This window comes from Podarcis pityusensis (genome assembly GCF_964106645.2).
Source record: "Podarcis pityusensis genome assembly, chromosome: 1".
Lineage (NCBI taxonomy): Eukaryota > Metazoa > Chordata > Lepidosauria > Squamata > Lacertidae > Podarcis > Podarcis pityusensis.
This window is the reverse complement of record NC_138028.1, coordinates 29,129,490-29,156,884: the sequence shown is the minus strand read 5'-3', so window position 1 is coordinate 29,156,884 and position 27,395 is coordinate 29,129,490. Positions and strand designations below refer to the sequence as shown.

Below are 27,395 nucleotides of genomic sequence, written 5' to 3'. Positions count from 1 at the left end.
TGGTGCTGACCTTTAAAGCCCTAAACGGCCTTGGTCCAGTATATCTGAAGGAGCGTCTCCACCCCCATCGTTCTACCCGGACACTGAGGTCCAGCACCGAGGGCCTTCTGGCGGTTCCCTCACTGCGAGAAGCCAAGTTACAGGGAACCAGGCAGCGGGCCTTCTCGGTAGTGGCGCCTTCCCTGTGGAACACCCTCCCACCAGATGTCAAAGAGAACAACAACTACCAGGCTTTTAGAAGACATCTGAAGGCAGCCCTGTTTCGGGAAGCTTTTAATGTTTGATGTATTATAGTATTTTAATATTCTTTTGGAAGCTGCCCAGAGTGGCTGGGGAAGCCCAGCCAGATGGGCAGGGTATAAATAATAAATTATTATTATTATTATTATTATTATTACACTACAAAGATGTGGATATGGTTATTTTCATTTAGAGGTGTTGCCAAAGCATGCACTTCCTGACTCAGAAAACTGCGTCTTGGAACCTGAACCAAGAAATCTGGCCTCTGAAACCTCCTCTAGCTCAAACATTAATGTAAGACAGAGGATAATTCCATTCCATCTGCCTTCCCCCTTTGATGCCTGATACAGTGTTCTGTATAATGTCATATATTTTTGCTACTGCATACAGCCATGTAAGGATTCAAAGAAGGCTGGTTGCACATACAATGCATTTATTATTATTATTAGTAATAATATGTCCTTCACCTAAGGCCCATGGGGTGGGTTAGAACATTAAAACACACTATCAAAAACAGTTTAAAACAACTTACAATAAAAAATAAGGTGAGTCCTAAAATGTATCAAAAGGCAGGATGAAGAAGTCTTCAGCATCCTCTGGAAGGTGTATATTGAAGGTGTTAGACACACATCTGTGGGGAACGAACCATTATTTCACTAATGCTTTCCAGTGCTGCTCTGCAGCCATCTTGTCAGTATTGACCAACTTTATATAATGAGCTTCTCCAACACTGTGTTTCTCCTGCAACTGAGGTCTAGTAAACCTCAGTAAACCTCTGTTTGGGCTGTATCACTTTGGACTGCAAGTAGGGGCTCACGCCTGGAATGCTGCTCTACACTAAAACTCTTGAAAAGGTGGGGAATGTGGTTGATTGTAGTAGGGTGTCTGTTTTTCCTTTAGCCAATTGTATGCCTAGGGATTTTCCCTTGTCAAACAGTTCAGCAGAAGAGTTAAAAAGGCAGCCATTCTTGCTTGCCAAACTGCTATTGCCCAAGGGAGCTTCAATCCAAGAAAAATGAATTGCTCTTGTCTTCAACTTCAGTGGTGCAAAGTACAAAAGAAGAAGAGATGTCAGAGGCCTGGGAATTTAGTGTTGAGGGAAGAGGAAAGATCCCAGGAGATATTTTTTGGAGCATGGGATGGTGCTTCTGTTTCTTCTTGGTTGAATTTTGCAGATGAGAAACGAACTTACTGTGGTTGAGACATTTGAATGAGATTTCAAGTGATCATCATTTTTGTGGATATGGAAGAATTCCATATTCCATTTGGAAAATGGTTCCCCAAAAATGTAATGTGTTTACTAGGAATAGAAAATGTTCTTATAGCTTTGTTATATATAACAGAAATGGATATCAGTGCCATATCTAGATACAGAAGAGGAACAACCTCAGATATAACATATGATAGATGATTGCACAGAGCAATTAAGGCCATGACAATAAAGGAATGACTGTTGGAACAGTATAGAGAAGCATTTTACTTATTACTGTGACATAACAGCTCTGTTCCAACATCTGTGCAAGCTGTAGTTCAAGAAACCAACTGCACTATATTTGGGGAATAATAATTTAAAATAAAAGTGAGGAGGCGCCTTCCCTGCACCCATGGCCTGCAATAGGCTTACACATCCGTCCTCAATTTCTAAGCCTCTGACAGCTCCTCCTCCATTGGGTTTTGCTTTTAATTGAAATGAGGTCTTCTGAAAGTGGTTTGACCTAAGCATGCGTGAAGCCAATTTAAGATCTTGAATCTAACTGAATAGCAAAAGCATGCTAAATAACTTTTCAGACAAATTTACTTCCATTCCTTGTTTGATGCAAATTGCATAAACATTCTTTCAAGTCTTCAGCACAAACACTCTGCTTTCATACAATATGCTTGTGATGCCCACTTTGTTCTTTCCATTCCCCCCTACACCTCCCAACTTGTACTTGATGAAATTAAAATCAAGGCTCAAAAGTATTTAGATAACCATTTATGACATTCATCAGTGGTGGTACTCATTATAGTCAAGAATGTGACTGGGTTCACATGTAAAACTGACATAAGGACCGGAGTGCACACACTTTTGTGTCTAAAATGAAATTTTCTACATTTCTACATTTTCCTGCTTGGTAGGGGGTTGGACTCGATGGCCCTTGTGGTCTCTTCCAACTCTATGATTCTATGATTCTAAACCCTATAACTGAAAGAAAACAGAGTTTTGGGACTAGAGCAAGCCATAAAATCAGATGCAAGCTTCTCCGTCCCTCTGCCTTACTGCTGCACACAAATCCCTACCTATTCCACATTCCACCTAATGTTCATAATTGTGAAGGACCATCAGGATAAAACAAATTCAGGAATGCTCTGAAACTCACTTTGAGATTAAAACTAGGAGATCAGAAGCTTTTGCTTCCATTTTAGATTAACTGGATTTTCATAATGCACCCAAATCCTAAAGTGTGGTTAATCTTAATAGTGTTTTGTTGACACAAGTCAGCTTCAGAATCCATAGTTTGATGTTGACTTGCTTCATAAACCATCGTTAAAATTAACCAGGGTTTGGATATCAAAATAAGTGATGATTACTCCATTATTAACCCCGTTCTAAAATCAGATTTGACCACGTGGAAAAAATGGACACCAAAACTTTTACCATTTGATTCCTCCTTAGATGCAATAACTCAGCAGTCTTCCTTTTGCACAGCAGCCAATTCAGGCTCATAGAATCATATAGAGTTGGAAGACTTGGAAGGGACCCCAAAGGTCATCTAGTAGAACCCCCTGCAATGCAGGAATAGGTGGGAAACAGTGGGAGTATATAAACTCAGAGACTTCTACACTAATCAGAAGCCCTTTACAGCTCCAGAAATAAATTTTATATTAGGAGATATACCATGTGGTTGGCTAGACATACACCACATTCTATAATTTTTAAATCAGCCAAATATAACGACTCAAGCATTACATGGCTTAAATAGTTTTGAGCAACTGCTCTACACATTCAACCCACTGGGAAAGAAAATCACCTCCCAACTATATTAAATCCTCACACAATTGACCACCCTTCCTCTCAGTTCATTAAGACTAAAATTGGGAAAAGATTTTGGAGAAGAATTAGAGGTACAACTCTGGAAACAACTTTGGAATTTATTATTATTATTATTGTTGTTGTTGTTGTTATTATTATTATTATTATTATTAATTTGTGTACTGCCTTTCAGCTGAAGATCCCGGGGCAACAGAAAAACACAACAGAAAAACACAAAATGAGAATACAAAATACATTTAAAAAACACATAAACACAAACCAATAAAACCTGTCCCACAAACACATTTTAAAAGCCATAGAATGTTAATCAACCGAATGCCTGATTGAAGAGAAACGTTTTCATCTGGCAGCTAAAGATATATGTTGAAGGCACCAGGTGAGCCTCCCAAGGGAGAGCATTCCACAAATGGGGAGCCACAACAAAAAAAGGCCCGTTCTTGTGTTGCTACCCTCTGAACTTCTTGTTCAGGAGGCACACAAAGAAGGGTCTCAGATTATGATTGCAGGGCCAGTTCATTTGAGAAGAGGTGATCCTTGAGGTATTGAGTTCCTGAGCTGTTAAAGGCTTTATAGGTCAAAGCCAGCACTTTGAATTGGGCCCAGAAACTAATTGGCAGCCAGTGCAATCAAGCCAGGATCAGTGTAATGTGCTCAAACTGCCTTGCCCAGTGAGCAACCTGGCCGAAGCTGAAGTTTCCAATCGATCTTTAGAGGCAGCCCTATGTATAACACATTACAGTGATCTAACCTAGAGGTTACCAGAGCAAAGACAACAGGCTATCCCTGTCTAGTGTTCATTCAGTCATTGTTCTTTTTTATCAAGGGAGGGGAGATTTGTAATTGTTCATCAGGTTATAGGATACAGGCTGGTACAGACATTTGAAAAGACAAGGCTGGGCTGAGCAATGCCATTTTTATTTCTCCAGCCAGTGATTCAGTTGTCATTACCAGGATGTGACTCAGGCCTTCCTTTTCTGAAGGGGTAAATCATTCCTAACAAAGTAAATGTCCTAGGCGGATGTGGCTGTGACTCCAGCAAGTGCTGCCCTTTAAATAGCTTCTTAGAAACATTTCCCTTGCACTGCTTGCGTTAACGCAGTGACGAAATGAAGGGAGCATCCCTGACCCTCATCTGTGCTGTATATTGTAGCCTGTCACATTTGCCTTGGAGCTGCCACATCTGAAAGAGGGTGACTCAAAGCAATGAAGCAGCGCATAATGCAAGACTGAAAGGGAATCCACCAGTGCAGAAGCTCAGTAAGGCTCCATTGTCAAAATGTTTAGAAACCCCATTAAAAACAACAACAGCCAAAGTCAAAAACAGTTTTATTTTGTATTTGATAATTGGCTTTTTTTTAAAGAATGCTGTGAGCTGCCTTGGAAGTGTTGCAAATTGAAAGAAGGCATGCCAGTGTGTGAAATAAATAAAATGAGTGACATGGAAACTGCTTACATATGATTTAATGCAGAGGTTCTCAAACTATGAGCTGCAGACAACCAACTCCATTTAGGGGGGTCTGTGGGAGTGTAGAACAGTCAAAAATATCTGTGGGTGTTCCCTCCCTCCCCGATGATGGAGAAAGAGACTGTTTTTACTGGGACTGAGTTTATCAAACAGGCTAACAAGGCCCTTTCCTAGGGCTGGTAGTTTTCATTATATAGCACTGGTGTATCTGAATACCTATTGTGGGGACAGACACATGAGTAGGTGGACTCTGGAGAGATCATGGCTGCTTTGCTTCTCCTCCATTCCTCCTGTGGCTAAACTGCTGTGAACTAAGCCATGATTTAGATTAGTGTGCCATCCAAACCCGGGCTCATGGTTTGTCTCCTCCAGACAAACTGCAGGGTCTAAACCAAAAACAAACCTTGACACCAGCTTGTGTTTTGTCTGGAGTGAGGCAAACCATGAGTCAAACAATAAACTAAGCCAAACAACCACTTAGCTCACAGCAGCGCAGCAGGATTAGAGAAGCAAATCAGCTCTGATTTCCTCTCCAGGAAATCCCATATGCCGGCAAGCTCACACTAAACCATGGTTTGGTTTGTGTTACGTGCAAATTGTGTCAATGGGAAATTGGGTGCATGGGAGAAATAAAGCAGCATGGAATGTAACTGAGGAAGAGGAGAGAAGAAACAGATGCTTGGAGAAAAGCTTGGAAGGTGTTGGCCTTGGACTTGCTATTGAGAAACAGGCCTTTAGCTATTTTGAAGACAGGCCCTCACAAAAGGATTGCAATTGATTTAGTTTTAAACTGAGTGGGCCAGGCAGTGTGAAAGTTAGGAGACTCATCCAGCTTCTGTGTCTTATGGCCTAAAGAGGTTGTTCCAGCAGGAATTATTTAAGCTCTAGAGCATCATGGAAGACTTTAGATTCATGTAAATACATTCAAGCCATGTACAGTCAAGATACCAGCAATAACACATATATAATGAGGCTGATAACCAGTGGGCATTTCACAGCTGCTGAGAGAGGGAGGAGAGGGAGATCAGCGCAATGAAAAATGCTGTCAAATCTCCATTCAAAAGAGGCAATGGGAGAATTTGCTCTCCAGAGGGTTAAGGCCCCCTGGGTGTTCTGAGTGCCAATGAATGGTGGCCAGGAAACAGAGAGATAGGAATCTTAGGGAGAATGATCACTTTGCTTGATAAAAGTTGAGAGAAAACTGTTTAAGGCATAATCTTCATCATTTTGGGAGATGAGATGGCTTTGCTAAAGTAAAGAAGCTGGAAGGCTTAAATGCAGAGGCACAGTCTGGGCTTGTAACTTCTTTGCATTAGCTGATCTATCAGTGATGCTCCCTATTGTTCCACTGAATATTTATGCTCAGACATACCACTTCCATAGTATTCTGTTGTTCTCTGAATATTCTGAGTGCATCTTAGATGCAAGTATAGCTTAATTAAGACCCCATCTACACTACAGCTTAAAGCAGTATCGTACTTTGTTAAACAGTCATGACTTTCCCCAAAGAATCTTGGGAAGAACTGCAGTTTGCTAAGGGTGCTGAGAGTTGTTAGTTAGGAAACCCCTCTTTCCCCCACAGATCTACAATTCACAGATTTCCCTGGGAAAAGGGAACTAAAGCTAAAAAAGTTAATCACCATTTTCCACAAAGCATTTAATGTGCCATGGTATCATTGATGGCTTCAGAAATTCTCAGCACTATGCTGTCTGTGGAGAAAGTTCTACATTATGAATGCTGCAGGAAATGTTATCCTCTTATACAAGTATTTCCTACAGCAGATGTTTGTGTGGAAGTAAAATACATTTGGGAAACTTGGTTGCCCAAATGACTGTCTTTATAGATGGCTGTACAGTCATATGCTGCGTCTACTTTTTATATGTATGTTGCAGAAGACTTTTTGGTGTAATAATAGCATGTCCCCCAAACAGCTGCAACATGTAATTGAACTTGACATTGCAGAGATCTTCAGTATTTTCACTAAACGAAATTGTGTGCCATTGACAGTGTCTTTCATTCTGCCCTGGCTGCCCATGACTTCACCCCCCACCCCCAATTCCTGGGTTGTTTTCCTGTGTCACTTTTAGATTGTAAAGTCAAGCTCTATGTGGTGGAGAGCTCCAATGCCTGCAATTTGTAATGTGCTGCACATAATGTTGGCACTGTAGAAATAATCTGGATTACACTGAACACCCAAGATGAGATGTATTCAGCTAAATTGTGCCAACTCATGAGAGCAGAATTCCTTCAGCTGAGTTGTTAGATCTGCCTTTCTTTCTTATAATGTTAACATGGGCCATTGATTTTCCTTAATTCCACATCAAGAGATGCTGACTAATTACACAATACCTTTACTTAACCGAGTTCACTTGAATTAAATACAGTTTAAATCGCAAACATTTTACTTTAGTGCTCATTCTTCTCTGTGTTTTTCTTTTGTGCTTATTTGTTCTTCAAAATCAGAGCTGCAGTTAAGATTATGGATATCTAAATGTCAGGGTTCCTTTGGTTGTATAGAGCAATTGCAAGTTGCTCTTCAATACACAACAAATGGACATCATGGTCAACTGTGAAGGAATTCCTCTCTATAGACCTATGATGTCTGAAATTAACTTTCTGCATTTTTCAGGTGTTGGTCAAATGTGTGAGGGGACAGGCTGTGTGGAGGTTCTTCACATGCAATGTCCTTTCCACTCCTGAATAAAGAGTTTATACATGTTTAGTAGAATGTGCTTAGATTCCCCCTTGACATCTAAATGTTCAAAGCTAGAAGGTTAGGATTGGAGGGGGAGGCTCAGTGTGCATGTTTCAATCCCACATTACAGTTAAGCACCACCATGACTTCATGCTTGGACAGAGCTCCTGCCTCTGACCTTTTAATGTGAACTTCTTCCAGTTCTGTTTGCATTTTATGCTAAAGCATTTGGAGATAAAGTTGGTGTGCAAAGTGAAGATATGATGACTTATAGAATTGCGGCTTGCTCACAGATACATGTGTGGGACGTGTAACTGGTGGTGGGCATCCTTTAATATATGAAAGCAAGAATATATGATGTAATTAGGGATGGCTAAGCAGCAGGCCATGCAACTCACTCCCGAAGTATGAGGCCCCATGAGCAGCCCTCTTGAACAGCTGAAACCATTATGGGTGGCTTGATGTTTGATTCACTGCTTGAAGGTGCTGATTCTGTTTAGGTTGGTTGGCCAGGAAGGCTCTCCTTCTCCTGGCTGCCTAGCAAAGACCAGAGCGTGCTGACAGAAAAACGACGGGGCCAGCACCAGATCCAATGGAGATGCGATTGGAGGATGGAGGCAAAAAAGCCAGCATTCCTTGTTTGTCATTGCTTCTTCATGCAGGGTATAGTTAAACTATGGAAGTCGTTCCTGCAGGAAGCAATGATGGACACCAACTTGGATGGCTTCAGAAGAGAATTGGACAAATCCATGGACAAATCCACAAGGCTATCAATGGCTACTAGATACGGTGGCTATGCTTTGCTGCCATGGACAGAGGCAGTTGGGGGTGGGGGTTGGGTTCTGAGAACTAGAGGTTAGGTTCTGAGAATTTCTCACCAGCCACTCTGAGAACAGGATGATGGACTAGATCATGGGTAAGCAAACTAAGTCCCGGGGGCCAGGTCCGGCCCAGTTGCCTTCTCAGTCCTGCCCGTGGACGGTCTGGGAATCAATGTGTTTTTACATGAGTAGAATGTGTCCTTTTATTTGAACTGCATCTCTGAGTTATTTGTGGGGCCTGCCTGGTGTTTTTACATGAGTAGGCTGTGTGCTTTTATTTAAAATGCATCTCTGGGTTATTTGTGGGGCATAGGAATTTACTCATTCCCTCCCCCATATAATCCGCCCCCCCAAGGTCTGAGGGACAGTGAACCAGCCCCCTGCTGAAAAAGTTTGCTGACCCCTGGACTAGATGGATCATTAGCCTGATCTAGCAGGCTCTTCTTATGTTCTTATTGCAGTAATATTGCAAGCAGAACTGGGGACAGCCCAATCATCAGGGTGCCAACTTGAATAAAATATGGGGGGCAGGTAAGTCCTGCCCCACATAATCATATTACACGGTGCACATGCACCATTTGGCCCCTATGCCACTCATTGTGGGCTATTCTTCACATCGCACCCTAGTCTTGATGGCTGAAATTGAGCAGTTCAGATTTATGACATCTAGCTTGATTTCCCATGACATTCCTACTTACAGAGTAAGTATCTGTGTATCTGAAGAAGTGTGCATGTGCATGAAAGCTTATACCCAGAACAAACTTAGTTGATCTCTAAGGCGCCACTTTTGACCAAACTGCGGGAAGCAGTGGAAGACAGAAGGGCCTGGTGTGCTCTGGTCCATGGGGTCATGAAGAGTTGGACATGACTAAATGACTAAACAACAACACAACAAGGTGCCACTGGACAATTTTTTTTATTTTATTCCTACTTACTGTTTACCATACCTACCTCTTATCAGTGTTAACATGTTTTTACATACTACAGTGGTGAGAGAAGTTACTCTAGGTAATTCTGAAATGACTTGCCCCTCTAGTTACCAGTAGAACACCTGGTTTCCATGATAACTTAATCCAGGAAGAGATTGCTTCCATGTGCAAGTTCTGTGTTCTGGCTGTAATGTCTCGTACAGCTTGCCCATGTGGATCTTGAATTTATGTGACACGCCTGGACTTCTGATTGTTCTATTGCTGGCATTGAAATCCTACATGATTTGGGAAGCTGCACATGATGAGGTATGGTGGATCTTAACAGCTGTGGCAGCACATACTGGAAGTCTGAAGCATCCCATTTTGCCAAGCACTAGTTGGGTTTGTTTAAAAAGTAAATTCATCACAGTGGTGAATTTATATGGGGGACAAAGAATAAAAGCTAAAGATGGCATGTAGTCAATTTCCCTGTGATTGTGGCATGGACCCTCCAGTCAGTATAGATTGGAAAGGACCCTTGCTCTGCAATTACCTCTGTTGCTGCTCTTGAAATCAAAGAAAGGCTAGCTTGGGGGGTGGGGCAGCTCCCTTGTTTGGTGCTTAAGTATTCATTGGCAATTGCCTTCATTGTTCCCCACTTTATTAGCTTTCACCAAGTAGTTCAGCTTTTACTAAGGGCAGTGGGGTTTATGGCAGCAATATTTCTCATAGTGTCAGAGATAAAATATCCAGCTAATAACAGACTCTCTGGTAATGTAAATCGCAGAAGAAAAGCAATCTCATTTTGAAGAAGTCCTGCCTGGGAATGTTAAGTCTCCCGTTCAAAAGAAGCAGCCTGCAAAATCCACAACACTTTATGTTTACTAACAAGATAAATCATTTGTCTTAAGTGACAGGAGGCAAAGGAGATCTAATTCCAGCCCCTTCCATTTCCGATAGCTAGCAACAGCTGCATCCTTGGTGGTTTCTTCCTGAGAGATGCTGAATCCCCACGACTCAATTCCATAAACATAATGGGTGTTCAGTGCCTTTTTTGCCAGAGGTCAAGTAGTCTGGCTTAGTCCATCCTCCCTGATGAGGAAAGAGGAATGGTGAGGAATTATATAGCACATAGGAAAGAAGACTGATTTTGGGGTGTAGGCAATGGACATATTTGCGCGACATTACTGTATTATATCTGTTTTATACTAGTTCAGCTGTCCTGGATTCCACCAAAGAATCCCTAGAATGCTAGTTTAGTGAGAATATTAAGAACTCTGTTTCAACAATCTTGAGACTGTGATGAACGGAGAAACATCAACATAACTTAACCCACATGATCTTTACTTAAGTTAAGGTTTTTTGTTTGGTTTTTGTGTATGTGTGTGTGGGGGTGTATACCTAATGATATATACCAGCCTTTCTCAACCTTGGGCACCTATAAATTGTTGGATTACAACTCCCATTATCCCTGACTGCTGGCCCTTCTCACTAGGGATAATGGGAGTTGTAGTCTAACTACTTCTGGGGATCCAAGGTTGAGAGACAGACTGGTATAGACAGTAAACGTGGTAAGTATAACAGCTTCACAGATGAGCTTGTTTGCGTAGTAAGGGGATGCTGCATATAGAAAACCCCACAGACCATCGTTGGCCAAACTTGGGTCTCCAGTTGTTTTGGGACTACAATTACACCATCCCTGACCACTGGTCCTGTTAGCTAGGGATGATGGGAGTTGTAGTCCAAAAACAGCTGGAGACCCAAGTTTCTCCAACACTGCCACAGACCTTACCATGTTTAAAATATTTGTGTGAATCCACACTTAACACTATTGTAGATTGGCATTTAGGCTTCCCAAGGACGAAAGCATGATTTGACTTAATGATTTGTTTACCATGTTAATTTGTATTCATTTTGCTCCAAGCTGTTTCTTGCACAATGCCATCGATTGTTTACAATAATGTTATCAGTGCCTATGACATTACTGAATCCAAGCCATGCATGCTTCTTGATGGAGTGGGGTGGGGAAAGCATGGAATCAGGGCAAAGTCCAACATGCCCGAGTGCTCTTTGAATGAGAGGAATGTAACAGCACAAGGAAATACTCCAAAGATTGCCCAGTTTCAATGAATCCCAAGTATGCTTCACTGTCTCTGGATTGCAGTCATTGTGTTCAATATTAAAAAGTGGTGTTAGCGTTCAGACAAAGGGAACTATTGCCTTCATTAAATATTCTTCAAAAAAAGCCACCCTGTATTGAAATTCTGTCATATTTATTTTAATTGGTGAACTAATTGATTAATCGGTTAAGAAAGCAAGGTATTTAATCACCTAAGATTAGAGCAACCAGACAGCCCTGCCGTTGCCTGTGGAATGCATGCAGGACCTCTGTTGCTGAAGAAATAAATTCATTTTGCAGCTTGCTTATTGGTTGCTTGGAATGACATGCTAAGAAATTGATCCGCTGTTTGGGGTTAGTTGTTCGGGGATGTGGGACAGGAGAAATCTCAAGTGGTTTCTAAAACAAAGCCAGTTGGAAGCAATTGGAGACAGTAGCCTTTTTTTTTTTGTAAACAAAACAAAACGGTTTAGTCATGAAACCTCAAGCATTCACAATGCACTGGTTGCACTGGTAGGACAAGAACCAAGGTCTTTTCTGGCAGCTGAGTTGATTGATGACCTGGGAGACTGCATGTAGCATAAGTAGTAATGTGATACAGGGTGCCCATTATAGGCAATTACAATTTGAATAAGTTATCGGCTGAAGGAGGAAAAGGACCGGAGAGCTGTTTTATTAACCCCCTGATGTTAAGCTCACAGCATTTTTTTATTTTATTTTTTGCTTGGGGGTGGGTGGGAGTTTGAGTTGATGTGAATTACGATCACAGTGACAAATGCTGATGCCCTGAGAATTCCTGATCATAACCTCACTAGCAGGCAGTATTTTATCAGCACAGTTCAAAGCAGCCATCCATATATTTTCCCAAACTGAGGGATCAAGCAAGATGGTGTCTTGGAAACACTTTGAATTTACTTATGTGCCAGACTGAAACACCGCTGTATTAGGATTTTGCTTTAATTCAACAGAGGCCTTCAAGTGCTTTACAAAGTGCTTAACACATTTCACAAATTAGTGAACTGCAGCAACTTCTTTAGGAAAGTGAAGCAGCTGCTGTTACACAACTGTTGGCAATAAAGAGCTAATATAAATACTCCTCCATGCTACACTGAACCTGCTAGGGGAATGCGGGAAGACAGTTGGGTTATGTGGAGTGGCGGAGTTGTCACAGTGAATTGCTCCTCTTTCCTTGAAAGTGCTGGGTGATCTTATTTAGTTCTTACTGACTCTGTTAATTTTGCTCATCCTCAGCCCCTCCCTATGTATATTGATGTGCCACCTTCTCAGCCCACTTCATTCACTGGGTGAGAGGGCCTGCTGTCTACCCAGGTGTGTGCCAAGTAAAGCCACTTTTCCCTTGCAAGACAAAATTCTACTTTTAATGTGTTTTCACGTGAGTTCCTGTGTGGTGTAGGACTGGGGAATCTCCAATGCAATTCCCTGCTCAGCTCCAAAGATCATTGGGTACAGGTATTTCTCCTGAGATCCTTTGGGGGAGGGCAAGAGGTGAGATGCGGAGGAAAGGCTGGGAATATGCCTGTTCTTCCCAAGCTTTCTAACCAGATCTCACCCTTGGGGTCCCTTCCAACTCTGTTTCTTCAGTTTTATGGTTCTGACAGAATACAACATGGCTGTTTAGCAACTAAACACAAATTACCAGCCACAATAATGGTTGCCATGGCCCCTGCCATTGCAATACACTTGTCTTCCAGGAAATTTCACAATTAAGGAAATTTGAACTGACTGTGAAGTAAACGAGTTCATTTTGTAAAGGGGTGTGTGTGTGAATTTGAAATACTTTTGGACGCATTGAACTAGAACTAGTTCCCTTTTAAACTGAAGTTTCCAAGCTCTGCAAAAAGCACAATTTCTTTTGTCTTGTCGCTTATGTCCTACCTTTCAATGTACAGTTAAGTTTCTACAGTTTACATATACTGGCCTCAATTTTATCACTTTGAAGTTTTCTGGATGGACATTGTGTCGGAGTGTGTGTGTCAATTCTCTTGTGGGTGATGGATTTCTTACACTGAATGACTGGTTGTGAGAATATCTTTCAGATACTGAGAAAGTACTTCGAAGTCTTTGCACAAATAGTGATACAAAAGTGTAATATGTTGTTTCATTGGTCATATGGCCTAATTAAGACAGTGCATTTGGCCATTTTATCCATGGGTAGACCATAAAATGTTGTCACCAGCCAGCATCCAAGTGCAAGTTAATTCAGTTTTTAAAAATGCTAATGATCACTATTGATGCATTAAGAGCCAATCAGGGACCACATGCCAGGAATGAGTTTACCATATGGTGCCTCTGGAAGCTAATATTGATTCTCATTTATTTTAAAATGATTACAAACATTGCAGGTGTTTCAAAATAATATCTATTTTCTAATTAGAACATGCATGAAATGAACTTATTCTGACTGCTAACAAATATTGATTTGAACAACCAAGTCTGCCTTATATGAATGATGAGAGCTTGTCAACCAGGATAATGTGTTCTTGTTGGAAACACTTTGCTAATTGAGTAATTGGGGGTAGATGTTGGGCCAGGGGCTCCAGTAGAACTGAAGCAAATTTGTTCCCAGAAATTCTCCTTAAATTCCCCTTTTGTGTATTTCCCCAGATAGCGTTTTGTTGTCTTGAATATTTTCCAAGCGTTGGAGATCTGCTTTTGACATCAAATCATGTTTGGTTTTTCCAGTTATCTTCATCAGCATTTTGCAGGATTTGAAAGCCAGCATACAATGGTATTTTAGTGTACAACATGGCTGAGAATGAACCCACAGTGCTATATCACAGTGAAAGGACTTCTGTGTGTCTCCAAGGAGCATTGTTCGGTGAAGAGAATCCTGAGCCATGTCCTTGGGTGCAGTGTCCATTCACACAGGGCAGTACTGGAGCTCACCATTCCTCACTGAGAATCAAGAGTGCTTTTGAACACATCCAAGATGCTTCTGTTATTATCAACAGTATTATTACTGCATTCATGAACTGCTTCTCATGAGGCATTTTGAAGTGGTTCCACAATTCAGTAAACACATAGATAAACAATTGCTTATGTAAAAACAGTTAAAAATTGTTACTATATTAAAATATTTATGAAATAATAATAATAATAATAATAATAATAATAATAATAATTAATAATATAAAATTTCAAATCTAATGCAAATACTGATTGGAGTAAAAATCTCCACCTTGCAGGCTTGTTGAAAGGGAAGAGTCTTCAACAAGTACTGAAAAAACAAGAGGCAGGATATGATATGGTATCTTCAGAATTCCCTCTCCAGCAGAGTGCAGTGATTGACTGGGTATATAAGAGGTGAGACAATCTTTTAGGTTAGAGGTTTTCAACCTTTTTGAGTCCATGGCTCCCCTGACCAACTACATTCTTTCTGTGGCACTCCTTGGGAGTCGTCCAGGCAGCCACTGCTGCCACCCCTGGTCTCGGGGCTGCCCCCCACCTCACCCCAAAGAGAGGTGCCTCCTCTCACTGCCCCACAGGGGCCTGGGAAGAAGATGCCCCCAGCCTTAGTGGCCCAACAGAGACTGGCCAAAGGTGAAAGTGAGGCCAGCTCACCTTGGGAAGTGGCAATGGTAACAGCAGGCATTGTTGGGCCTGCAAAGCAGGAAGGCTCCCCTTCAGCACTGGACCATCAGCTCCAAGGCAGGCCTTGCACAAGAAAGGCCAGTGCAGTGCCTGCCTGCCTGCCCAACCTCCAACTTGTCTGCCCATTCCCAACAGCAAGGGCTGGCTGGCTGGCTGGCTGGCTGGCTGACTGGGTTCTCTTGCCCACATGCTTGCTTACTTCAAGACCACCTCAGCTCCTGGCAACCAGCACTCCCTGGCCAGCACCATTCACCTTCAGAGCTTTTAGCCAGGGCTGCTGCAACAAACAGCTGTGCAAACCTTTGGGAGGCAGAGGTGGGCATCAGAAGAGGGAGGGAAGGAAAGAGGGACAGAGGCCAGTGTTGCCTGCTGCACCCCTGACTATCATTCAAGGCACCCCAGGGTGCCACGGCAGACTGCGTGAAGACCACTGTTTTAGGTGTTCTGCCCCCACACTGTATAAAGCTATGGATATCAGTACCAGCACTCTGAACTTTGTGTGCTGTGGAGAAAGATGATTATTGGCAGTGAGCATGTTTTTTCAGTGCTCTTCACATTTAAGGAAGCATTGATAAGCTCCCAAAGAACCCAGGACTCTGGGGTATAGTCTGAAAACTGGGATATCATATCAATTATCCTTTAATAAGACAACTTGGCTTACAGTGCATCTGCTCTTTAGAACATATTTTGAAAGAAACAACACTGAAACACTTCATTCAATATGGCATTGCAGACTTAGGCGTTTGGATGCTTCCAGGTCCAGCCATGGATCACAGTTGTCTCTTAACAACCAGGAAATGGAGGAATTGAGCTTTGTTCTCAAGATTTTGAAGAACAGAAGGATCATTATGTTGATGGGAGAAAATGTTCAAAATAACCTATCTGATCACATGCTGTCAAATATGGTCAGGGTGAAACTGGCAAGCAACAAAACCTCTCCCTTATTTACAATGAGACAATGCCCCTCTAGTAAAAAGGAGATTTGAAAATCACTGCCATAATAATTGTATCCAGAAGTGTGAGCAGGAAGGAGAACATGATTTTGATAGTCTTAGAATCCTGTAGTCATGAGCCCGGAAGCTGAAATGAGCCTAGTGGCTCAGGTGTTGGTTGTTGTTGTTGTTCGCTTTTTTTTTAAGCAGTCTGTAAAGTTAGATATCAAGCCACAGCAGAAACTCTGATCTGGCAGTTCAGTGAGGCAGAGGAATTCTCAGGTCCAGGCTGTGCATAGACAAGCCCAGAAACAACTCTGTTAGACATGGTGCCAGGTCTGGTATCACTGAACAGATTAACCATGGTGGGACTCTTCTTGCCAAGCAATCTGGTTGAGAATTGGAGCCATTGTCAAAGGTGGCACCTTTTAAAGTTAACAAGAACACTGGAGACCAGGCAAAACAAGTAGGTCACTTTCATTTCAGAAACCAAATCGTAGGGCAGAAGAAGCAGCCAACAAAATGAAGATTATGTCAATGACATCAGTGCAGATATTGCACATGTATCCATATTTCTTGTTATGATAACTTAAATTCAACCCAGCGCCCGAGACACAAACCTCAGGTAGTATGGTGGTCTGAATTCTGATGGCTTTTCCTTTGGAACTCAGACTTTAAAGACTTTGGCTCACACATTTCACTTTAGAGGTTTTTATACATTTAAAAATGTCCAGTGTGGATATGACAAGCAGCTGTTGAAAACATGTGGATTAAACAGATGTAATCATCATCCAGGATCCCTGTGTGTGTGTATTTGTATGTGTATATCTTTATTTCTTTCTTCTTCTTCTTTGGCGATCACTCATAGCCGAGTAAGATTGTCTTCCATAAACACGGTTTTAACAATGAGTCCATAAGTGATTGTGGAGGCCAATTCTGGATCCACACGTCCTTCCACAGTGGGGACATTGGTATCTGGGCGGGAGTTGATCACAGTGTGGATTTGCCAAGTGTGCCTTCCTCTTAGCACATTTCTCCGTTGCGTCCTAAGTTCGAGTGTCTTCAAAGCCCATGACACCTTTGGTAAAGGCTGTTCTCCAATTGGAACACTCACAGGCAAATCTTTCCCAGTTGTTGGTGTTTATACTACATTTTAAAAATTTGCCTTGAGACAGTCTTTAAATGTCTTTTGTTGACCACCAGCATTACACTTTCCATTTTTAAGTTCGGAATAGAGTAGTTACTTTGGAAGACGATAATCAGGCATTCATACAACATGAAGTGTGCATGCACAGGAAAGCTTATACCTAGAACAAACTTGGTCTCTAAGTTGCTACTGGACAATTTTTTAATTGATTTTGACTGCTTCAGCAATGGTGATCTTTGCTTGTTCCAGCACACTGGTATTAGTTTGTCTGTCTTCCCAAGTGATGTGTAAAATTTTTCAGAGACACCGTTTGTGTCTCCGAACAGAATGTGTATATAGGCTGGACTCCTAACCCTAATTACGTGGGAATAAGCCCCATTGACTTACTTCTGAGTAGGCATGGTTAGCATTGTGCTACCCATTGCTATCTCATAATGTAGACTTCTCATCTATGTAATTGGAAAGTGAACTTTGTCATAGAGCTATCTTAAAAATGAGGAGGCTGACTTACCTCTTCCAAATATCAATACCAAGCACCCTCCATTGCTTTGACTTCATTGGAAGTCTGATGGAGGACTTATGGGTTTTAGGTCTCTGTTCTGCACAGCAAGTAATTCTAATAGCATATTTCCTCTTTTCTTCCTTGCTCACTGGCTCAGATATGAATTCCCAACTTTCTCCTCTTAACTTCTTCCTTGGTTTCATGCACCTGGTCTGCGTTCATGTTCCCTAAATCTTTTTCCAGGTGGCAACTCATTCCTTGGGGTAATCAATATCCTGCTCTGCTGGAACACTGTTACCAGGGAAACCTCTGCAGGCTGTTGCCCAGGACCTCATTGAGATGCATCAGCCACAGCAGGACCTTTCTGAGGGCAAAATGGTCTTGGCATGGGCAGTTTGGCAGTAGGGCCTGAGCTGAGCTCTCAGATGGAGTCCACATCATTAAATATTGTTGGCTTCCATTAGGCACCGGTTTGATAACCAGAGACATTTTCACACACTCAGCAAAAAGAAAAAGTGGAAATTGGTGTCAGGGGTGGCATATCTTTTATGGAAGAGACTCGGTTGGATGGAGAGGGCAATAAATATGTTAATATATTGTCCTGATGCATGGTGCTTATGGTTCACTTCGTTTACTGTGGTTTCTGTCTATGGAACATGGCCAATATATGGGAATGCTAAAATTCTTGAGTAGCAATAGAAGTAAATGGGAAGAAGGGTTGATTGTTAAAGCACTCTGGGAAATGTAGTTTTGGGAAGGGAATAGGGAGTCATCTAATAATTCTTAGCACCCTTAACAAACTGCAGTTCACAGGAGTCTTGGTTGGGGGAGAGTCATGACTGTATTAAGCGGCATGATGCTGCTTTAAATATATAGTGCAAATGGGGCCTCAGAGTAAACATATTTATTTATTAATTAAATGTGTACCATGCTTCAGCCATAGTTCTCAATGCAGATCACAGCATTAAAAATACAATATAAAAACAAAAATACATAATAAAAACAAGAACAAAACAAACTGCCCTCCGCCCTCCCTTAAATCTGCCATTCATCCAAAAATGGATTTCAGGGTAGTACATATGAAAGGTTTTTAATCTACAAATACAATATAAAACATAACCAACAGTGCAGTAAAATTAAGAGGAGCAAAGCTACTCAACCAGTTTATAAAGGGTCCTTTGCTAGTTGGATTAGTAATCTAATTTGGAATAGGTGCCACTTTGGTGGAATAGTGAAAGTATCAGTCTAGGACTTTGGAAACCCACCTTCAAATCCCGACTGGGACAGTCATTCTCGCCCTCTGTCTAACCTGGGGATGGTCTGTGTGGTGTAGTGGTTAGAATGTTGGACTAGGACCTGAGAAACCAGGGTTCAAATCCCCGCTCAGCCATGGAGCTCGTTGGGTGACCATGAACAACTCACTATTTCTCAGCTCAACGTACCTCACAGTAACGGAGAGGGGGAGAACAACTGTGCCATCTTGAGCTTTTTTTTTTTTTTAGGAAAAGGAGTGTATAAATGTAATAATAAATATGCTGCTGCTTAAGAAGACTCTTCTGAGAATAAAATAGGTGTGTGTGTGTGTGTGTGTGTGACCATGTATGCTGCCTTAAGTTCCTTGGAGGAAGGGTAGAAAATAAATTCAATGGTTAATCAATCAATAAGGCATCTTCCACCTGTGGTGGAATCTGATAATATTTCCCTCAAACCATCTGCTTTGCCTTCAGCAATACTTGTGGGGAATAAACTGCATTTGTTGCATGTGTACATAAGCAGATCCCTAGTGACCCTTTTGGGAAGATCAAATTCACTGTTTACAGAGAGTGAAAGCTCATCAAATGTGTTGCTGGCCTTTGCCACTCCGTCAATATACGGGAGCAAGAGACTCGCGGCCTGTTTCTTGCTGCTTGATTATGCACACTCATGACTGAGTGGGCCTGCTTAACAGAGCAGAAGAACTTGAGAGGAGCCCACCTCTGGACCTGCCTCGTTTTCCTCTTGACCAACTGTTGTCAGGGGAAAAAGAGGTTAGCAGAGAGTGTTTGATTAGATACAGGTTTGACTCTTTCCTTTAAGAGGGAGTTCATGTTAACGCTTAATTGGAAGCAACTGACTTTGACCATAGGGGGTTCACTGGTTATGTTGTTCTGCCACCTGCTTTTATTGTCTGAGGTTCCTGCCGTGTGGCTTTTGCAGGAGAAACGCCTCTGGGGAGATGGGTTAATGTTGGAGGCTCAAAGATTTGAGAATGCTCAGATCACATTCTGCCAGCAAAAATTTCTTTCCCCACCCCCCACCCGCTTTTTCTTGGGAGGGAAAAGAGACTTACAGGAAGGGACAGATTTCTTCTTTGCGACACATCACACAGAGCCTTGTTAATGAATTCTGCCTGGATGGAAATGTCCTTGTTGATGTGATTTTTCTGGCTGATCAACTGTGTTTGCTGAAGAATGCCCTTTCTTCTGTGTTTGTATGGTTCCTACTAATTACAAAACACTTCTTTAAAAGAGAGGAGGTATTTTGCTGAGTGCATCAAGCTTGACTATTTTAGTGAATGAAAGTTATTAATGTCCTTGCATGTAAGGAGGGAATTGGAGTTGGGGGTGGTGCAATTCCCAAAGTTTCCTGGCCCTGTTTGAAACTCCCATCGTTCCAGGCGGATTTTGCGACAGGGAATTTCATTAGTGTGAGCAGTTTCTGAGCACTGGGCCTAAGATTTCAGATTTAAACTGCAGAGTGGAAGGAAAGGAGGACCTTTTCTGCTTCCCCACTTCCAGCTACTCTCTGAAGACTGGAGAAGAGACCCTCTTTAGAATATTTGGGCAGGGGAATGGCTAGACTATGTGAAAAAAGAACATAATATTTTAGCTGCAGTTCGTTCATTTTCAGCTTTGTATTCTAGCTATAAAAAAGCATGCAGTGGAACGGTCTCCTTGGAAGGTTGTGGACTCACCTTCCTTAGAGGTTTTTAAGCAGAGGTTGGATGGCCATGTGTCATGGATGCTTTAGCTGACTTTCCTACATTGCAGGGGGTTGCTCTAGAACAGTGGTGGCCAAACTCGGCCCCCCAGATGTTTTGGGACTACAATTCCCATCATCCCTGACCACTGGTTCTGTTAGCTAGGGATGATGGGAGTTGTAGTCCCCAAACATCTGGAGGGCTGAGTTTGGCCACCACTGCTCTAGAACGATGACCTTTGAGCTCCCTTCCAGCTCTAAGATTCTAGGATTCTAAATTCCTTCTTTCACCTTCCCTCCTATTCTGCAGCCCTCCTACCTGTGCATATATATGCTACTGTATCTCTAACACAAATAGACTCTTAAGAGCAATCTGCCAGTTACTTTATTCACTTAGAGCAGGTTAAGTGATGGATGCTGTACATATGTAGGTGTTTGCTTGTTAATAAAATACCTGCTCCAAATTACTACATTGCATCTTGAACATGTAGAAGACAACTCATGGTGCCAGGAGTGAAATAATATATAAATAATCTCTCTCACATATGAGGCAGCTGAGGAGTGGAAGAGGGAGAGGTCTGAGTAAAGCAGGAATGGAGATACACTGAGAAGAAAAAGGGGGTAGTTTCAAACAACAGCATATATTTGAGTAAAGCAGGAATGGATGACTTTTTCGCTATTGAATTGGGTTTTTTTGGGGGTGGCAAGCATCAAGATTGAAGATGTTTCCTCAGGCTGCCTGCAACTGTGTCTCATTCAGCAGCAAGCTGCATTCTCCACACCAAGTTCCAGACTACAGCAGGTTTGCAACTGTCATCACAGTTCACAGGGCTGATTACATTTACTCAGCCTTTTCTCCTTAACAGGAGAGCAAAGTTAATTCTAATGGAATTAAAGGTGCTGTTAGAAAGGGAAATACGTTTAATACATAATGCATAGTGAAATTATAGGGCATGCTGCCACGGGACATCATTTCCAAGGCTAAGATTACCCTGGGATTCAAAAAAAGTTAATCTGTGCCAGTGTCTCAGAATGGCACTCATCATGTTTGTATTAAGGTAATTTTTGTTGAGCAGGGAGTGTAGTGTATCAAAAGAGTTGGAGGGCATAGCCAGACTGAAGGTGTCTCTTTGAGCATTGTTTCTAAAACATTAACTGGCTAAAGCAGATCTTGTGTTAAGTAGCTTTCTGGTTCTGGATTAAATATTCACAGCGCACTACATCACTACACAGAAATAATTCCCACTCTGTTCTGTGGGGATTACTCTAAAAAAGTAAGCATGCATATGATTTCAGCCTCAATTTGGTTTAATCTCTCTCCTGTTCTCTTTATTTATATCCTAATCACGGCCCATCCATTGGAAAACATACAGAGAAGGGCAACTGAAGTGAGCAGTGGGTTGTCTCACCTTCCCTTTGGGGACATTCTTGTATTTTGTGTTTTAGTTTAGGTAGAGACAAACAGACACACACACACACACACACACACACACACACACAGCTGTGTTTACTTTGGAGAAAGTGGGTGGGGAAACTCACACCTGGGAACCAAGTGTGGTCCTCCAGGTCTATCTATTCGGTGCTAGGAACTCTCCTTAGTCCATGCCAACTCCTCAAGACACATCCCTTAGTAGCCTTGTTATAACCCCTGGCTTGAAATTCAGGGAAGCAGAGTTTTGCTTAATATTATGAGACACTTCCTAAGAGTATGAGCTGTTTAGATAAGGTGGAGGCAGACGGGCTTTCATTCATTGGAGGTATTTAAGCAGAGGCTGGATAACAACCTGCCAGGAATGAACTCTCAGATGTAGCACTGACCATGGTATACTTCCAACTCTGATTTTATAAAAGCGCCACAATATTGGTGGAGATGTCATAAAGTTAGAGAAAGCCCTTCAATACAAAAATTATAACAACAAGCAGTGGCAGCGAAGGAAATGTAGGTTCCATGTACTCCCCCTCACCTCTTTTAAATCAGTGCTGAAGCTTTTTCTTCCTATGGGTAATGAGTACCACTTCCCTCTGTCTGGGAACGGCATGCACATTTTGGTTAGTTTTAAATTTGGAGAAAAAGGCAATGGAAATCTTTCCAGATGGGGACAAAATGATTGGGTTACCTCTTTGTATGTTGAACCCAACAGCTTGGACCATTAATGGGGGCTAAGCTTCCATTGTGTTGCTGCGTGGAAGCTCAGGAGATGCCTATTGATAAATGTCATTTGAATGCGGATCCAGATTCTTTTCTCCCCCCCTTTTTTTTAAAAAAGGAGAAAAAGTTGTGCGGCAGAAAGAAGCTATAAGGGAGTCTTACGTGAGATAGGAGCCCCGGTTCCCTGCAGAGCTGTATAAATGACAAACGATAAGGGGCAAGGAATGGGCCACCCGCCTCTGCTCAATTGCTGTGTGGAAAAACTAAAGAAAACAAGCTCACCGTCTATGATAAGATCAAGCTTGGCGGCTTGCAGAGCTAGGACAATGTTTATAGGATTTAGAGGGGGGAAATTGGTTTTTGAAGCGTTTCTTAAATAAAATGGAATCTAGGGATGGCATGATTTAACTCCTATGGTAAATAAGAGGGCTTCTTTTCCAGGGCTGGCTATTGAGACTTACGTGTCTATGGCCAGCTTGGAGCTAGAGGGCTGTAGGTGGTTCTTTTCTGTGTTCCTTCCCTGGGACACTTTGGAATATGTTGCGTAAGTAGCAGTAGCAAACACAAAAGGCTTTCTGGGTCTTGCTCTTACTCAGTTCTCCTGGTTCATTCCTCTCTATCCAGGTCCATTGCTTTTTGCCGCCTACAAGTCTTCTGTTTCCTCAAATGACTCTGTTCTTTCTTCCTTGCTGCTTCATATACTTGGAGCTGCCTCCCATAACATATATAGGACTAGCAGCCTCATACCCAGCATTGCCAGGGAGTTTTAAGAAGCCCACAAATTTAAATCAGTGGTTTAAATCAGTGCAGTTTTGAATGGTTGAAACTGCCATTTTGATTCAAAACGTGGTGGGGGAAACCACCAAAGAGGAATTCAAAGAAATAGCCAGCACGTGTAGACACAAAGTCAGAAAAGCTAAAGCACAGAATGAACTCAGGCTTGCTAGAGAGGTTAAAAGCAACAAAAAAGGCTTTTATGGGTATGTTCGTAGCAAAAGGAAGAACAAAGAAACAGTGGGGTCACTCAGAGGAGAAGATGGTGAAATGCAAACAGGGGACACAGAAAGGGCTGAACTCCTCAATGCCTTCTTTGCCTCAGTCTTCTCCGATAAAGAAAACAATGCCCGACCTGAAGAATTTGGAGCAAACGATTCAGCAGAGGAAACACAGCCCAGAATAACTAAGGAGATAGTACAAGAATACTTGGATAGTTTAGATGTATTCAAGTCTCCAGGGCCAGATGAACTGCATCCAAGAGTATTAAAAGAACTGGCAGATGTGATCTCAGAACCACTGGCAGTCATCTTTGAGAATTCCTGGAGAACAGGCGAAGTCCCGGCAGACTGGAGGAGGGCAAATGTTGTCCCTATTTTCAAAAAGGGGAAAAGAGAGGACCCAAATAATTACCGCCCAGTCAGTCTGACATCAATACCAGGGAAGATTCTGGAGCAGATCATTAAGCAAACAGTCTGTGAGCACCTAGAAAGGAATGCTGTGATCACCAATAGTCAGCATGGATTTCTGAAAAATAAGTCATGTCAGACTAACCTGATCTCGTTTTTTTGACAGAATTACAAGCCTGGTAGATGAAGGGAACGCAGTGGATGTAGCCTACCTTGATTTCAGCAAGGCATTTGACAAGGTGCCCCATGATATTCTTGTAAAGAAGCTGGTAAAATGCGGTCTTGACTATGCTACCACTCAGTGGATTTGTAACTGGCTGACTGACCGAACCCAAAGGGTGCTCATCAGTGGTTCCTCTTCATCCTGGAGAAGAGTGACTAGTGGGGTGCCACAGGGTTCTGTCTTGGGCCCGGTCTTATTCAACATCTTTATCAACGACTTGGATGATGGACTCAAGGGCATCCTGATCAAATTTGCAGATGACACCAAACTGGGAGGGGTGGCTAACACCCCAGAGGACAGGATCACACTTCAAAACGACCTTGACAGATTAGAGAACTGGGCCAAAACAAACAAGATGAATTTTAACAGGGAGAAATGTAAAGTATTGCACTTGGGCAAAAAAAATGAGAGGCACAAATACAAGATGGGTGACACCTGGCTTGAGAGCAGTACATGTGAAAAGGATCTAGGAGTCTTGGTTGACCACAAACTTGACATGAGCCAACAGTGTGACGCGGCAGCTAAAACAGCCAATGCAATTCTGGGCCTCATCAATAGGAGTATAGCATCTAGATCAAGGGAAGTAATAGTGCCACTGTATTCTGCTCTGGTCAGACCTCACCTGGAGTACTGTATCCAGTTCTGGGCACCACAGTTCAAGAAGGACACTGACAAACTGGAACATGTTCAGAGGAGGGCAACCAAAATGGTCAAAGGCCTGGAAACGATGCCTTATGAGGAACGGCTAAGGGAGCTGGGCATGTTTAGCCTGGAGAAGAGGAGGTTAAGGGGTGATATGATAGCCATGTTCAAATATATAAAAGGATGTCACATAGAGGAGGGAGAAAGGTTGTTTTCTGCTGCTCCAGAGAAGCGGACACGGAGCAATGGATCCAAACTACAAGAAAGAAGATTCCACCTAAACATTAGGAAGAACTTCCTGACAGTAAGAGCTGTTCGACAGTGGAATTTGCTGCCAAGGAGTGTGGTGGAGTCTCCTTCTTTGGAGGTCTTTAAGTAGAGGCTTGACAACCATATGTCAGGAGTGCTCTGATGGTGTTTCCTGCTTGGCAGGGGGTTGGACTCGATGGCCCTTGTGGTCTCTTCCAACTCTATGATTCTATGATTCTATGACGTCCAGTTGTATCCAAGTGAAGACAAAAGCCTGCTCCTTGATCTCAGAAACCCCCTTTCCAGTATGATATGTTCCAGCTTTCTTCGTTACCAGAGACCCTTGTAAATCCCAACACAGTGGTTCTATTTCCTCCAGTAATATAACCTACTATCCAAATTATAATTGTTGCCAAATGTGTTTTGGTTGATATCCCTTAATAAGTACACATGGATCCATTGTGACATGATATATGTTTAGCTCTTTTTTTAATAAGAAAACTGCTTCAGAAGTTAGGGCACGTCAGCTAATTGCACAGCACTTAGATGTAACATACAGTCCCTGAAGAAGTGCTCTCTGCAATATGTAGTATGGGATGAACTGAGACAAGTGCTCAGGGATTAATCTGTGGTGTGAGATGAGGGGTGTTACAAGTATGTCGGTGTCCCTGTATTATTTATTACTTCTGTGTAGGTTATTTGTAAAAAGATATAACAGGTCAAAATGGCTGTCTTTATAGATTGGGAGATGTGGCTTCAACTTATTATTCATGGTAAAATTGCCACAGAAATATTAACTGCAAACCAAGGTATTTTTTCTTTCCTTGTTTGCAACTGGAGAATATTCCCAATGGCTTTAAATTCCCGACCCGTCATTTTCCAGATTATAATATGGACGTGGATGCTCTCCGCAAGTCAAAAGGGGTGCTGGAAGAAATATGAATTGACCTTATATACTGAGTCTTACCATAGGTCCATCTGGCTCTGTGTTGACTACACTGACTGGCAGAAGTCTTTCCCAGTCCTGCCTGAAAATGCCAAGGATTGAACCTGAAATCTCCTGCATGTAACTCATGTACTCTGCAACTGAGCCATGGCCCTTCCTGAAATAGAACTGTCACTGAGGTAGAATAATGGCAGATTGTGACAGCCTGTGAACTGACTATTACATCATCAGAAGCCTCCAAGTGACTGTAGCAGCACTCATCAGAACTGAAGCTGACAACCAACTGTGGAGAGCCCCATCCAATCTTCTCAGTAATGATTCCTCTTTACTGCTTACTCACTCACCAACAAACACTGCTGCTTCTAACAGCGCAGAGGAAGAAGGAAGTTGCAGTAAATTCTTCTTCATCTCTGCCATTATATGAAGTTAGGTACTGCAGAGTGAATGAGCAAGCAAGAGGCAGAGACACAGTTACTGAGAGGGCTGGATGGTTGGTTTTTGTGGATGCCTGTAGTTGTTGGTTCTCATAGCTGCTGTCACTGCAGCCAGTCAGAAGCCTCTGTTCACAGCCAGCCATGTGAACTGGGTCTTAGTGTGTGCATTGTGGTGTAATCAATCTAGTGTCAGACTACGAATAGGGATACTTGGATTCTCATCCTTGGTTCTGTCGCTTTCTCACAGCCTAACCTCCCTTGTAGGGCTGTGAAGACATGTACGCTCTCCTGAACTCCGTGAAGGAAGGGATGGATACAAATGCAATAAATCCATAAGATGAAGGAGAAGCCAGATCTACTTATTCTATGCTTGCTCTATAGTTGCAAAGGCAACTGAAACATTCATTCCCCCCACCCCAATTACTAGTATTTTTGGTCAATGCTCAATTAAAGGTGTCAAAAGAATTAGAGGAGTTGTTATGGCAACTGTATCTTCAAAATTACCATTTTTTTTTAAAAAAAGAAAAGCACACACCCTAAATGTTCTTTTTCCCTATAAGAATGCAGAAGAGTCTCTCTCTCCACACACATTACTTATTTCTTCATTTTGAAAGTGGCTAAGCTATGGAGGAGTTGCATTTACATGTCCTACTGAAATATAAAAGATGCCTCAGCAGGAATAATACTGAGACTATTAGTAATCCTGTCCGTTTCCAAGCAAAGGAGAAGGGGAAAAGAACTAAATGTATTCAAGGAAACAACATGACACACTCCCCCATGGCAGCAATTGTGATCCTTGTAAGGAACAAAGGAAAAGTACAACTTGAGGTGAAGGGAGGGTCATTTGCATTAGGATGGTGTGGCTTCAAGACTTGCCCATTCTGGACAATAAATTCACATTATAAACCTAGTACT

At 42.2% G+C, this 27,395-nt stretch overlaps 1 protein-coding gene and 1 long non-coding RNA gene across 26 annotated transcripts in view; one reads left to right on the top strand and one right to left on the bottom strand.

Moving 5' to 3' along the window:
* NRXN3 (neurexin 3) overlaps positions 1–27,395 on the top strand; it is a 1,227,884-nt gene that overhangs the window by 143,798 nt on the left and 1,056,691 nt on the right. The window lies entirely within an intron of this gene.
* On the bottom strand, positions 9,901–26,198 carry LOC308459279. 2 transcript variants are annotated; one of them, XR_013977957.1, is made up of 4 exons: positions 26,068–26,198; positions 20,889–21,038; positions 19,806–19,958; positions 9,901–10,256 (listed from the first exon to the last, which is right to left on the bottom strand). It is a non-coding gene; the product is annotated as an uncharacterized lncRNA (long non-coding RNA). The 2 variants fall into 2 exon arrangements; XR_013977958.1 differs by lacking the exons at positions 9,901–10,256; positions 19,806–19,958 and having other exon boundaries at positions 20,803–21,038.